This window comes from Coenobita brevimanus, chromosome 26 (assembly GCF_032717465.1).
Source record: "Coenobita brevimanus isolate Jiangsu-jjx chromosome 26, ASM3271746v2, whole genome shotgun sequence".
Lineage (NCBI taxonomy): Eukaryota > Metazoa > Arthropoda > Malacostraca > Decapoda > Coenobitidae > Coenobita > Coenobita brevimanus.
The window spans coordinates 28,820,828-28,836,377 of record NC_136979.1 but is presented as its reverse complement, the minus strand read 5'-3'; the positions used below and the strand labels follow the sequence as shown (position 1 = coordinate 28,836,377).

Sequence of the window (15,550 nt, the reverse complement as noted above, 5' to 3'; positions counted from 1 at the left end):
TAGCAAAGAACTGAAGGAGGGAGCAGGATGGTTGCGGGGGATAGTATCAGGTTGGGTAAAGAATGTGTACGATTTTGAGGGTGTACAGGGAGGGCATTAAGTATCTTCCTAAGTCTTGCTGGATACATCGTGGACGAGTTAAAGCATCCATGAAACGCATTAGCCTAGTTAACCCCTCGAATCCGGTGACATTTTTTTACTTATTCCTGTTGCTTCCAAATTATTTTATTCAGGTTAGGAGACACTCCACGAACTAGTAAGGTGAGATACATCCTTTATTAAAGCCTTCTCTTCAAACATTCTCCCTTCGAATGAAAACCTTAAGTGGCGTCTTGATTTAAATACATAAAAAACATCAGCGGACTAAGGGGATTAGGACGTTGGTTATGAAGACTTTAGTCATACTTTGCCGATCGTAAATACGCTTGTAGAATAAGGGGGAATAGACTGTGATATGAAGACACTGTCACTCCCATAATAAAAATAAAACCAGGTGGCGGTACCCGAATCAAATAAAGGGTTGGGGTAGTGAGATATGTATTCTGTTATATGTTATTCACTGTGATGTAAGAGAGTAAGGTGCCAGTCGGGGTAAAGGTTTGCAGCTGCCTTGAGTATGAGTTCGATTCTTTACGAGGCAGCTGGAGAGAGAGAGAGAGAGAGAGAGAGTACAGAGGAAAACATACAGCAACAGACCGGTTGCTCTCGTGGCTGTATGGTGTAGGGAAGGTTATAACTCACAAAACTATTCTATAAGCTAAAGACAATGAGGGAAAAGCAGGAAGGCTCCCCCCTACCCACCAAACCCTTCAGTCAGAGCCGGCAGGAAGTACAGTAGTGAGAACGACCACCATATATCATAAAATAAAACTGTCATGGAAATTTCATAGGAAAGAAAGGAACTCTTATTCTACACTATCTAGCTGAACAGGAAAGTAACATTAAGTCAACAATATTTATCGATATTTTTCTGCGTATTGTATCATCCGGGTTCTGAAAAAAGCAAAACTAAAGTTTATGTACTACTGTATCATTATCCAGGAGTGAACATACTAAGCTAGGGGTTGGAAGACATATACCTATCTAAGCGACCTTTTAAGATTAGTACTGTATCACAGTTTACTACACTGGAGGGCAGTTTGTTCCGTATAATTACAACTCAGTTAAAGTTTACTTTGCGTTTCCTGATCATTTAGATACCCATTACCTCTAGTTTACTGTAATTCCAGCGATTAACTGTGAAGTATTTATCGATAGTCATATTATCGTGTCCTTTGAATATTTTGAATACTGTACCTGACTTAAATCTCCTCGTAACCTGGGTTTAATTAAGGTAAAGAGATTCAGGGCTTCTAAATCCTCCTCGTATGGTTAATTTTTCAATCTAGAAATCACTTTTGTCACCCTTCGTTACACTCTCTCAAGTTTCTCTATTTAATTATAATTTGCAATAAGGCTACCAAAACTGGACACATGCAATAAGTGTGGGCGTACTAAAGAATTATACAAGGTGAGAATGATACTTTCTGATTTATTTGCGAATGCTTTACCACTGAATCAGATTGATTTGACTTTCATAACTGCCTCTGTACACTGCTTGATTTAAGATCTTCTGTTATTTTATTTCCTAAGTCTCTTTCATGACTGACATTATCTAGTTGAATATTGTTTATGTTGCAACTTATTTTTTTTTCATTTTTATTCCCAATGTTGAGCATTTTGTATTTCCTAATATTAAAGTCCGTTTGCCATGTTTGGATCCAATTAAACAGTCGGTCGAGGTTGCTCATAATTACCTGCCTCTGTAAAAATGTGACTCTTTTCTGTTTCCAATTTTAGTATCATCAGCAAATCTGGATATTTTACAAAGTAAACCCTCATCTACTCGTATATCATTTATGTATATTAAAAACAGAATAGGACCCATTACTGAGCACTGTGGCACACCACTGGTAACAGACATCTTTCCAGTCTGATTTTTTACCATTTATTACAACTCTCTGTTTACGTTCTGAAAACCAGTTAGCGATCCACCCGAGCACACTGCCTCATAACCCATGTCCATCCAGTTTCTAAAGTAGTTCTTATGGAGAACTTTATCAAATCCATTTTGAAACTCGAGATAGACAGTGTCAACGGATCTGGTCTCATCGTATATATTAAATAGGCTATATTATAAAAGAAATCCAAGTGTTCTGTAAGGCAAGAGTGATTATTCCAAAAACCATGTTGCGAATCTTTGATGAAATTATTTATTTCTAAGTGCTTAACAAACTTATTTCTGGTAATAGCTACCAACAACTTGCACGTCACTAGTTAAGCTTTCAGCCGATAACTTTCTGGTTGTGATTTGTTGCCCTTTTTTAAGTATCGGAGTTACATGTGCTAGTTTCCACTCACCAGGCATCCTACTATTTTCTAGTGATTTATTGAACAGCTCAGCCATTGGTTTGGACACTTCATTCATTGCTTCTTTCAGAATACGCGAAAATATTGTATCTGGCCCCGGTGTTTTATTCATTCAGAGTTTACCAACGGCAAGTCCTACATGATTCTCGTTAACGGTAAGGTCGCTACTTACGTTACTCTCCTCTAAGGCAACAGAAAACGCTGCAGGAATGAAATCTGTATTTTGAACTGTAAATACGGATGCAGAGATAGATAGATAGATAGATAGATAGATAGATAGATAGAGAGAGAGAGAGAGAGAGAGAGAGAGAGAGAGAGTTGATCAAACAAACCCTGAGAACACGCATTGGCTTTCTTTCCTAAGGAGGTGGATGTTAGCGGGGGAAGAGAGAGAGAGAGAGGGGGGGGGGAAGTAAGGAGTGGAAAATGCGACATTGCGCGAAGCTGAGGGCAAAACAAAGGCACACTGTAATATTGGGCAGTGTGGATGAAAAAGGCAAGATAAATAGCATAAGACAGGAATACAGAGAAATTCAGAGAGGTGTGAGGGAGAGAGAAACTGTGAAGGGAAGAAGAGTTGCGTGCAAAAGAATTCGTGGGGATGTAGGAGAGGAAAGCGACGGATTCAAAGGACCGGGTAGTTTTAGGGCGAAGTTCGAAGGGTGTGTGAGAAGGAGAAGAGGAAGTGCGAGAGGAGGAGGAGAAGGAGGAAGAGGAGGAGTAGGTAAACTTTGAGCAAAGAGGAAAGGGTGTGCGAGGGAAACTGGAGGAGTCTGAAAGAGGGTAGTGTCAATGCAGGTCGGAAGGAGAGGAAGGGTGAAAATGGAGTGCAAAGAGAGGGAGAGAGAGAGAGAGAGAGAGAGAGAAACGCACCAACTACTGAGTTTGGAAAGTGAGGGAAACACAAGAGACATACATTAGAGAGAGAAGTATCAGACGGAGTGCAGAAGTGCGTTAGAGCAGCGCATGGGAAAGTACGTGATCATGAGAATGAAGTGCGGCGAAGACTTTTCGATTTGTGATAAAAATATTGAAAAGTGAGAGGGAATCCTACACAGACCTAACCACAATAAAACTGTGAACTAACCAATATTGACATAAAGAGTATATAATCTTATTCGTTTATGTGCATATGCATGGGTGTGCAAATTTTTACATGCGCAACTTAGCATTTAAGTACACAGTTCACTTGCGCAATGTATGTTAATGTACGGTACATAATTACGGCAGTGAAGCAGAAAAATTCTATGAATCAAATTTCTGTCTATCCTTATAACAAAAATAACAAAAAATGAATGCAGTAGATTATGATTAGATTTTATATGTGACTGCATGTTCAGCCTTTCCAGAGCCATTACATTCTACCTTATGCCGGTCCTGTGAAATTTTCTTCAACATTTTTAAGTCCTGCAAGGTACGAGTTTGACTTCTCACTTTTTTTCTGTTCGACAAAATCCAGAGGGTCTGGATTGTGGGAGAGAGGCACCTGCTGTGGTAATCCTTTTCTCTTACATCTCTAACTTGAGTACTGTATTACTGTTAGGGCGGGACCTCCTCTTAAGGACCACAAGGTCTGTGTGAGCTGTGTATCTATGTAACTCTCTCTCTCTCTCTCTCTCTCTCTCTCTCTCTCTCTCTCTCTCTCTCTCTCTCTCTCTCTCTCTCTCTCTCTCTCTCTCTCTCTCTCTCTCTCTCTCTCTCTCTCTCTCTCTCTCTCTCTCTCTCTCCATTCCACAGGCTTACACATGCCTTCATGTACCTCACCCATTTCTCTCTCTCCCATCCTCACTCATCTCTCACTCACCTTTGCTTACCTGTCTGACTCGCCTAGTCCACACTCTTATCTAACCTTTCCTATTCATCTTTACCCACCAGTGCCCTTTACATTCCATATCTCCTTACCTCACTCATCGTACTCACCCACTCTTCTTGTTCACCTGTCCGGCTCACCTGCCTTCTCACAGCCTCACCTGAGCCCCAGTTAATCAGGTGAGATGAAAGGACCCCAGCCTCATTACTCTCCGCTACTTGACTTATTTCTTTTGAATTTGGCGACTCTGTGGTTGAGCTGGAAATTGATGTGTGTGTGTGTGTGTGTGTGTGTGTGTGTGTGTGTGTGTGTGTGTGTGTGTGTGTGTGTGTGTCTGTATACAATGCCTGAGGGTGTGCTAAAGCCAGCGTTACTACCATTGTTCAGCCGGGACAGGCTAATATTACACAGTCATATCCTGTGCCCTAAATTCTCCTGCTAAAAAAATGATTCTCTTCCCGACGTAATGGGTCGGAATTTGTCGTGATTAAAGGTATTTGCTATATATATATATATATATATATATATATATATATATATATATTTATATATATATATGGTTCTGTAGTATGGTTCTGGAAAATCGTTAGAAAGTAATAGTGCAGACATTATGAATATTATTGGTCGTATCAAAATTCCGCTAAATCAACGAGAAAGCTTATGAAATTCTGCATCTAGACATGCTTAACTCTTGCAAGGCGCGGGTAAAATTCTGAACTAGGATGGTGGGAAGTTGCATGAACTTAAGTTTTACTCCTGGACGCCATTTATTCTCACTGCAGTTTTGTTATTTTACTCATCAATTTTCTTTCTTTCCATTAGCTAACACCAGCAAAGATGACAGTATACCATTCATACCAATATAACCAATTTCCTGTGGCATATTTGGCCGTGGATTTTTTTTTTTTTTTTTTTTGTGCCCCGGGAGCGGCTATCACTCGTGTCACAGAGATAACTGATTTTCCAACTGTCTTCAGGTTTTCTGTGGATTTGTGTTGTTTATGCTTCGTTTTGGATTATAGTTGTTACTGCATCGTTTTCTTGGTGTTTAGCATTGATATGGATATTCCTGTGTGTGTTTTGATGTCCCAATATGGCAGAATGACCGGAAAACACTGCCAAAAGTTGGGGGGGGGGTACTGTACATATGGGTAGTTTTTTCTTTTTCTTTTTCTTTTCATGGTTTTCTTGGTGTTTATCATTACTTTGGATATTCCTATGTGTGTTTTGATGTCTAAATATGGCAGATTGACAGCCAAAATTAGGAGGGGTGTTGTACATACATTAGTGTATAGGTAGGGCATTTTTTTGGTTTTCGTTTTTTTTTTCATGGTTTTCTTGATGATTAAAATTATTTTGGATATTCCTATGTGTGTTTTGATGTCTAAAATGGCAGAATGACCCCTGCACAGTTGCTGACTTTATACACGGGTTTCATTCGCCCCTGTGTAGAGTACAACTCTCGTGTGTAGGGAGGCTCCCCACACACACAGCTCTTCTCAATAGCGTGGAGTCAGTCTTCGCATCTCATTAACCTTCCTCCTCTTACCAGCTCCCTTCAGCTTCTGTCTCTTCACCGCACTGTTGCATCTCTATTTCATTTCTATCGCTACATCATAGGTCACTGCTCCCCTGAACAGTCTGCATCCCTGCACACCTACGGTGGGCACGTAGCACAAGTGTCCAACTCTCTAATGCAAGTTAATCGCTAATCCCAGTCCTTCATGTATACAACAGGTCAGCTCTGGAACTGTTTCCCTCTGTCTGTTTTTCCTATCTCCAGTCTTTCAAACGCAGTGTGTTCAGGCGTCTCGAAATTAATGGATCTTGAATTTGGCTCTCTGTTATTTTTTATTTTTATTTTTTTTTTTTGAAGGAACAATTTGCGGGCCCCTTGCCTTTGGTTCCTTCTTCCTTCCTTGAAAAAAGAAAGCCAAAATTATGAGGGGTACGGTACATACAGTAATGTATAGGTAGGGTGTGTTTTGCTTTTTTATTTATTTAATAATTTTTGCATGGGTTTCTTGATGTTTAAAATTATTCCAGATATTCCTGTGTGTGTTTTGATGTACAAATATAGCAGATTGACCGGAAAACGCTGCCCAAATTAGGAGGGTTACTCTATATATCGTAGTGTATAGCCAGGTATTTTTTTTTCCAGTGGTTTTCTTGCTTTTTTTGGTGTTAAACCTTATTTTCGATATTCCTATGTGTGTTCTGATGTCTGAATATGCCTGAATTACTGGAAAACTGCCAAAGTAAGCAGAGGTTATGTACAAGTAGGTTAGGTATAAGTTGGATGTTGGGCACAGGTAGGGTCTGGGTTTAGCAGGGGGGATATTGTTCATTATCCTGCCATTGCCACAACTGCCAGGACATGTCTTGGGCTCTGTTACATCGGATAATACTTGAGGGACGAATATATACATATATATATATATATATATATATATATATATATATATATATATATATATATTTGATAATATAACCAGCAGCAGCAGCAGCAGCAGCCGTTTGAGTATCCACTGCAGGACCGGCCTATCCCGACCGAAGTCGGGACGATACAGCCAACGTATCTCTACCAAGTGGCTTAGGCTGTCATGTAGAGATTGTATGTAGGGTGAGAAGTGCTTTTAAGTGTAATTGTAGTGTTGGAGTGGCTTTGGATGTGTGTGTAGTCTGTGAACCAAGTGTAATCGGCTCGCGCAAGCCGACTGGGTGCAAGAATACTTTATAGTAAGCGACCCTGGTTCAATCACAGCACCCCTTGTGTCCGCCAATGCAGTACGTGGCCGGGTGAACACTCTCAAAGTTTATTACCCTGGCGGGGCGCAAACCCTGGATCACCCGTGTACGAAACGCACACTCTACCACTGTACCACAGAGGCTCCATATATATATATACATAGAGTGAGCGCTCACTTAACATGGCAATATTATACCCTGAAGCTCCCACTTTATGGGAATTCCACGTTATAGGGCCATATATTTACATGTTAAAGAGTTTCATAATGCCTTAGACAGTCCCAAGTTGAAACTTTGGGTGAATTTTCAGTTTTTTTTTTTTTTTTCCAGGACATGGACCTGCATAATAAAGACTTCATTATATATACAAACACTGGAGGATTCCTCACCTTGAATGGAAGAGCTTGTGGGCTTGCTGGGGGGAAGTGGAGTGGGGTTCTGAGGCAGGGTACGACACCTACTGGTGTCCAACATGGTTGTCCTGCCGTGCCGGTTCCATAGAGACCTCTTTTGAGGAAGATGAATCCTGTATGTCATGATTCCTTTGTTGCCACTCTTCTGCTTCCTGCACAAACCCCTCAAAGTCAACAGAAACATCAGACATGGCATCTTCTTCTGGTTGTTGTTGTTCTTGAATTTCTCAATGTGGAAAGTAGCAAGTGAGAAGAGTCTATTGGCACTGGCGAATTTTCTCCTGCCGGAGGTCTTCATAGGCTTACACTGCATGCAACAGTGTCGAGAGTTTCAACCTTGTGTGCCTCATTAGCTTCATATACCAGGATGGCGTCCTTGAGCGCTTCTGCACCAGCAAAGATGTTGATACAAGCCATCGACATAAATGGTGCGGTGGTTGGTGCCTCTGCCTGATCTTCCTTGTCCTTTGCTTCCCGATGTTCCTGGTCTGACTCGTCGATTCGTTGCATGGCTTCCTCTGGCGTGGTATAATCCTCAACTACCTCCACCAAATCTTGAGCTTGCACCTCTTCACAACAGGCACAGATTGGCACGCTCACAGGTCAAGGTCAACTGAACACTTTCCATCTGATTTTGACCAAACTTTGCGGAAGGTTTCGAGTAAAAATGAGGATGAAGGGATTAGATTTTGAGAGCAATCGACAAAGTCAAGGTCAGAGGCCAAAGACTCATGTTCTAACCTTAGACCAGTTGGTGGATGCACGAGTATTGGACTGTCTGAGTATCCCTTCTTGCTAGTTTATTTATTGGTAATCATTAATATTTTAGTATCAAAAGGTAAAATAATATGAATAGCGTTCTGGCCCTAAATGATAATAGCAAATGCAATTTTTTTTTTCTTTTCTGGTATATTCAGATATTACTGTCATATAATGTGCGATGAAATACTGCCTTTTACTAAAATGTGATTTCCATTGTTTCAGGTAAACTGTTTTGCAGTACCCGGGTCTGTGCATGTAAGTACAGACTTATTCAATATGTTGTATTGTTTCATTCAAAGACTGGGTAGCTTTTCACTTATTTCTTAGAAAATTCATCTTAATATCTCTGTAAGGATTGTCCTTTGAATATGTGAAATAGGCTTCCTTAGTGTTTACCTGAGGTATATGTGGGGACTTGGCTCCCAAGATTTGCTGGAACTTCCCCCACCCCCAAAATGCGCACACACACACACACACACACACACACACTTATTATGAGCGAGCGAACAAGTGTAGCAAAGCAATGTTCACTCTACATTCAGTTGAGATAAATGAGTGGTCAGACAGGACCCGGCCCTGCCCGGCACAACACTGCCCCACCGCGATGGTTTTGATAGGAAACAACCTTTCTACTGTGTGAGATAGAGAAGAGGTCCTTTCATTAGGTAATAGAAACATTCAATAAATTTTATTTTTAGCTATATGTTTACTCATGAGACCAAAGAAACCCCTTGGAATTCCAGCCTTCCAGTGGAATATACTAAGGGCTTCAGTTCACATGCTCCACTAGGAAATCGATTCAAAGCACTGTGAAAGTGACACATGTGAGGTATGAGTTGTTTTTCACTTTCTTATGTTGACATCGCGCGCGATCGTGAATGTGTGTGTGTGTGTGTGTGTGTGTGTGTGTGTGTGTGTGTGTGTGTGTGTGTGTGTGTGTGTGTGTGAAAGAAAACGTAAGGAAGTAAATATTTTAATTCAGTTATTCTTCTGTTATTGTTCAACAACCTTACCAGAAATATGGAAAGTTTACATCAAGATGAAGTTATGATAATAGGCTTATGTACAAACGCTTGCTCGCTCGTCACGCGCTCACAAAGCACACTTAGGTAAAAAGAAAGAGGAGAAACTGGACAAAGGCACAGAGACACATGAAGGCGAGGGCAGCGGAAAAATAAAGAAAAAAATAAACAGAGCAGGGGACAGTGAAATATTCGGAGCAGTTAAATGAAAGAGAAAAGGAGTCGGGAAGAGTGCCAAGTAAGACAGAGACACTGATAAAGAAGGATGTGAGGAAGGAGCTGCAAACAGAAAGAAAAAGAGTGATCAGTGAGACAGATGTCACAGAAATATCGACCAGTGCGACAGATCCAGAAGCAATGATTGAGATAGACGAAATTCCGAAGAGGTGTATAAGAAAAGCTGCCAGGATATGAAAATTATAGATTAACAGGCAAAACAGATGCCAGAATGAACGCCGAGACATGATAAGAGAGACAGAAACAGAAAGGACGACAAGCAAGCAGTAACAAAATGAGAGAGGGAAACTTAAACGAGACTGTGTGAAATTGTAACATGACAGGGCGGACTAACAAAACAGACGTAAACAGATGATACATAATGCAAGAAAGATTCATATGTATCCAGAGAGAGACGTAAAAAACTGTAGATTAACAAATGAAGACGGAGACCAGGATGGAAGGGGGGGGGAGGAGATGGTGAAAGTTTGATAAGCGAGAGGAATAGATTGGATGACAATGTAGCAAATACAGAATATGAGATAAAAATCAAACAACGGGAATTTGGTGTGGAAGCTTTCGAGTGACAGGCCAGAAAAAAAAAATGACAGGCAAATACCTACGTAAAACAGACGTAAGCAGAGGCAGACACTGCAAGGCAGATTAATAAACGATGAGAGTGAGCGGTGGAATTGGGGAGTGACAGGCCAGAAAGAAAGGTGACAGGCAAAATGGACACACGACAGACGTAAGCAGAGAAACAGAAGACAAGACAGATTTATAAGCAAGATTTTGTCGCGGAGTAATACAGAATGACAGACAAGAGAGAAACGCAGCCAGATACAGAAAAATAGACGTAAGCAGAGAAACATTATGCAAGACAGGTTCAGAAATAATGAATGGGAAGTGGAAAATTCCCCTGTAGATCGATAGGTCACATAGACTAAAACAGAAAGTTAGCAGGAAAAGTAAACACGAGACAGACGTAAGCAGAGAAACAAAATGCATGACTGAGAAGTGGGAAACTGTTCAGCGACAAGCCAGACAAGGGGCCAAAACAAAGGCGACAGGCAAAACAGACAAAAAGGAAAGGTAAGTGAGATACAAAATGCAAGACAGAAGATAGATTCATTAGCTGCGAGACAGACGTTGAAAAATGTAGTGATAGGACAGACAGAGACCATGACAGCAAGGTGACAGGCAGAAGAGGCATTAAGACACACGAACAAAATGCAAGACAGATTCATAAACAACGAGGGTGAAGTCCGGAAAAGTGTGGTGACAGGCTAAGACAGAGACGAAGACAGAAGGAGCCATTTCCCTCCCTTCCTCCGTCTTTCTCTCCATTTTACCAACACTTCACCTACCTTGAGGGCGCAGGGGCACGGGACCTTATAAACATGTTACGCCCTCATCAGACCCGCATAAAAAAGTTAGGGTGGCCATCCCGGGGGCGCTCTGAAGATAAATGACAGGGAAAAATACTCCTAATCTTTCCTCATTACTCGCCCACCTGCTGCCCCCTCCCCCCCACCTACCTCTAAGGAAAGGGGGGAAGGTAATTCTGGGAAAGAAGCCTGAGCTGTGACTTCCAAGGTAGGTGAAAGGAACAATGGGAGGTTGAGAGATAGGAGAAGGGCTGGATGGACAGTTAGTCGTGAGGTTGTGGGGTGTATGGGAGTTATGAGTTGGTTAAATGGATGTAGAGTGATGGAGAGTTTGGTTCAGAAGAGTGAGTTTTGAAAGAGAGAGAGAGAGAGAGAGAGAGAGAGAGCGTGTGGGATAAACTAACGGGTGGGTTATTATGGAGACAGTATTGAGGAGGCTGGATGGTTGTTTAAAGAAAGAGTAATGCGTGATATGGACAACAGTGTAAAGAATGAGTGTAAGTGCTGGATGGATGGTTTGGAGGGAGAGGTTGGTTGGATGATGTGGATACCTTTTCATATAAAACCTTTGGGATAAATTGATGGATGGATAGTTGAAAATACAGGCTTATCATGGACGGGAGACATAATGGATGGAAAATTGGCTGTGTAAATTGGATAAACGGGCAATGGGTGGTTTGCATAAGAGAAGCGAGATAGAAATTTGAAAGAAGTAAAGCATAAAACAAGCTGAGAAGTGAATTATTAGCAGATATATTGGGGAAGATGAGCTCCTGAGAGGGAGGTGACAAGAAGAAAAAAAAAAGAAGGAAGAAGAAGCAGAGGAATGGGAAGAAGACGACAGGAGAGGTTAGTAGTAAAGAGAATATGAGGTGAGGGAGAAGGGGCTGAATAGACAGAAAATTAGGGAGGATTTGTTGATCTTTGTTTATGGAGGGAGAAAAAGGTGGAGGGGGTGAGGGTGGAGCAGAATTAGGGAGATTTATGGAGGAAAAATGGCTAGAGAATTAAGACGGGATTATAAGTGGGGAAATAAAGGGAGGTTACACGAGACAGATGGTGTGTCGTATGTAAGGAGTGGAAGTGAGGGAGGGAAAGGGCATAACTAAGTAGACAGTCTGAAGAGGGGGACTGAGGAGGGAAAAAGAAAGGGAGATTAACTGGGAGTAGTCCGTCGTAAGTCAGGGTGTGAAGGGGGAGGGAGAGGGAGAAATTAGTAAGGAGGGAAGGAAATATGGGGAGGTAGGGAAAATAAAGAGGGAGGGAGTGAAGATACTAAGAGCGAAAGGAAGCAGGAAGAGAAGGAAAGAAAATGGAGAGAGAGAGAGAGAGAGAGAGAGAGAGAGAGAGAGAGAGAGAGAGAGAGAGAGAGAGGAGAGAGAGAGAATGGTGAGGGAGAGATGAAGGGAGAATTATTACTAAGAGGGAAAGAAAGTAGTGGGAGAGGTGGGAGGACAGCCTGAAGAAGGATGCTGAGGGAGGGAAAAGAAAGGAAGATTAAACTACAAGTGATCTCACAAGTCAAGAGTGAGAGAGAGAAAGTTAGTAAGGAAGGGAAAAAGGGAGGGAGAGGAAGAAGTGAGTCAGAGAAGAAAGGAGGGAGGAAAAACAGTGAGATAAGGAGAGAAAATAATGAGAGAGAGAAAGAAAATAGTGAGAGAGGGGAGAAAATATTGAGGGAGGTTTAGAGGGGATGGGGTAATTAGGGATGGGTAGTTGCTCTTGCTATGGAGTCTTATGGGAACTTGAAACAAAGAGGTCAAGGGAGGTAGAGAAAACACGCTGCGTGGAGGTGGGGAAGATGTTACGGAAATTCAGGTATGACAGACAGGGATGTCATGAATGAAGCAAAGCATATTTAGGAGAGTATTAACGACGATAGGAATTTTAACTGTCTTATTCTTTATGATTTTAATTCGGCTCAGGAGTGGTCTCTTATCTTCTTAAGACTATTGTTAATCGGGGTGATGATAATGAAGATGATGATGATGATGATGGTGGTGGTCTTGGTGGTGGTGATGGTGGTGGGTGGTGGTCTTGGTGGTGGTGATGGTGGTGGGTGGTGGTCTTGGTGGTGGTGATGGTGGTGGGTGGTGGTCTTGGTGGTGGTGATGGTGGTGGGTGGTGGTCTTGGTGGTGATGATGGTGGTGGGTGGTGGTCTTGGTGGTGGTGATGGTGGTGGGTTGTGGTCTTGGTAGTTGTGATGGTGGTGGGTGGTGGTCTTGGTGTGGGTGATGGTGGTGGGTGGTGGTCTTGGTGGGGGTGATGGTGGTGGGTGGTGGTCTTGGTGGTGATGATGGTGGTGGGTGATGGTCTTGGTGGTAGTGATGGTGATGGGTGGTGGTCTTGGTGGTGGTGATGGTGGTGGGTGGTGGTCTTGGTGGTGATGATGGTGGTGGGTGGTGGTCTTGGTGGTAGTGATGGTTGTGGGTGGTGGTCTTGGTGGGGGTGATGGTGGTGGGTGGTGGTCTTGGTGGTGGTGATGGTTGTGGGTGGTGGTCTTGGTAGTTGTGATGGTGGTGGGTGGTGGTCTTGGTGGGGGTGATGGTGGTGGGTGGTGGTCTTGGTGGGGGTGATGGTGGTGGGTGGTGGTCTTGGTGGTGATGGTGGTGGGTGGTGGTCTTGGTGGGGGTGATGGTGGTGGGTGGTGGTCTTGGTGGGGGTGATGGTGGTGGGTGGTGGTCTTGGTAGTGATGGTGGTGTTGGTGGTGGTAGTGTCTTGAGACAGCAAATGATGGAAAAGAAGATAACAGCAAACCCGCGAGAAAACAAGGAAAGAAAAGAAATAATCTAGAGACAATTAGTCCGTGATGGATATTGAGAGGAATATAGGAAATGGGAAGGAGGACTCAAGAAAGAGCTGAAGAAAAAGGAGAAACCATAAACGGAAAAAAATGCAAGACGAGGATGAGACATGAATAAGGACGGGGAATAAGAGGATTAGGAAAAGATTATGAAGCGGGAAAAGATATAAAAGAATTCGGAGTGAAGGAGAGAGAAATACACGGTATTCACAGTAGGGTGGAAGGAAGGAAGAAGGCAGATCACGGAAAAAGGAGAGACGCCAGAGAGAAGACTGTAGAGGAGAAGACAATAGGAAGACCGTGAAAAGAGCAAAGATGGCTGCAGGAAGAAAACTCTGAGGTGAAAGGAAGAGAACCGTCGTGAGGGAAATCCTGAAAGAAGGAAAAAAGATAGGATGAGAAATTAGAGGAAAGAAAGTAGAAGACATCGAAGATCAGGAACATAAGAGAAACGATATGAAGAACGATTATAAGAGAAGAGACAGACGGGGACACTTTAAATGGAAGACCATGAAAGAAAAAAAAAAAGATACCTTAGGAAGAAACTGGGGAAGAGAATACAGGAGATATTGGAAATCAAGGAGAGGAGAGAGAGAACGAGGAAGAAAGAACATGGAAGGGTCTTCCGGGAGAGAGGCAGAAGAAGAGGACAGAGGAAAAAAAGATGCGAAGAAAGGTTAGATAAGAAGAGAGTGAAGAAGAGTAAGAGTAACCCTGGACGGATGGGAGAGCGTGATGTAGAAGGAGGGAAAGACCTTGGATTATAAAAAGAAAAAAAAAATGGTAGACAATGAGAGAAAACATAAAAAAAAAAAAACAGTTGGAAGAAATAAGGCAATGGAGAAAGGGGCCGCAGGAGGAGGAGCAAGAGAAAGGGGTTGAAGGAGGGTGGGCAGGAAGAGGAGGGCCGTCATCTCCGATCCTCATCACCGCAGTCATTTCCGTATTTTTGTTATGGCCTCAGCCTCACATCGCAGGGGTTCTTGATTTGCCACGCCTCCCGCAGTAGGCGTCTTTCTTCAGTGCTTCTCTTCCATCTGCATCTGTTTTTCTTTTCATCGCCATTCCTACCTTTTCCCTTTCCTTGTCTTTTCTCCTGCTTCCCGTATTTCATCGTACCATTCCTCCTTATACCTTTCCTTTGCTTCCTTCATTCTCGTCTTCGTTCTGCATCGTTTCCTTACGTTTTTAATGCCCTCAGTCTCACGTTTCAGTGGCTCTTAATTTACTATGCATTTTTGTCCATTATGGCTGACACAGTACCGTTTTCGATGAAATTGTTAGTAATTCTGTACTAACCTATTTACGTCAAGGTATTCCTAGGTCAGGTATCTGTATGGCAATAAAAAGAATAAACGAAGACGCCACTTTAATGTGACATTGGTAGTGATATAACATAATCTTAGAAATAATTCCATACCACGTTGAGTACACCGCTTCCCGTCCGATCAGCGAAGTTAAGCAACGTTGGGTCTGGTTAGTACTTGGATGGGTGACCGCCTGGGAACACCAGATGCTGTTGGCATCCCTACGTGTCAAGTGGGGTTGGTGAAGGATTAGTGCCCCTCCCTGTAAAACAATTAACTCTAAGTCCTTGGCCACCCCGTATGGGATGCATGGCGTCTGGCAATGAATGAATGAATTATTCATTTTATTACAAGCAAGCGAGCTCAGCGAGCGAAGCGATATTTACGTTTAGCTGAGAAATGAGCTTCCCGACAAGACCCGGCCCGTCCTGACACGACACTGCCTCACCGCGATGGTTTTCAGAGGCTAATAACTTTTCTGTTATGTGAGTTAGAGAAGAGATGCTTTCAGCAGGAAGTGGATACATTCAATAAATTTTGTTTATAGCTATATATTTACTCATGAGACCAAAGAAACCTCTTGGAATCCCAGCTTTCTAAGGGAATGTACAGAGGGCTTTAACTGACATGCTCAGCCAAGAAATCGAATTTTAAAAAGATTTCCTGTTGT

At 42.5% G+C, this 15,550-nt stretch overlaps 1 pseudogene; it reads left to right on the top strand.

Moving 5' to 3' along the window:
- Positions 1-14,980: 14,980 nt before the first annotated feature.
- Positions 14,981-15,098, top strand: LOC145394243 (5S ribosomal RNA; annotated as a pseudogene).
- Positions 15,099-15,550: the final 452 nt, after the last annotated feature.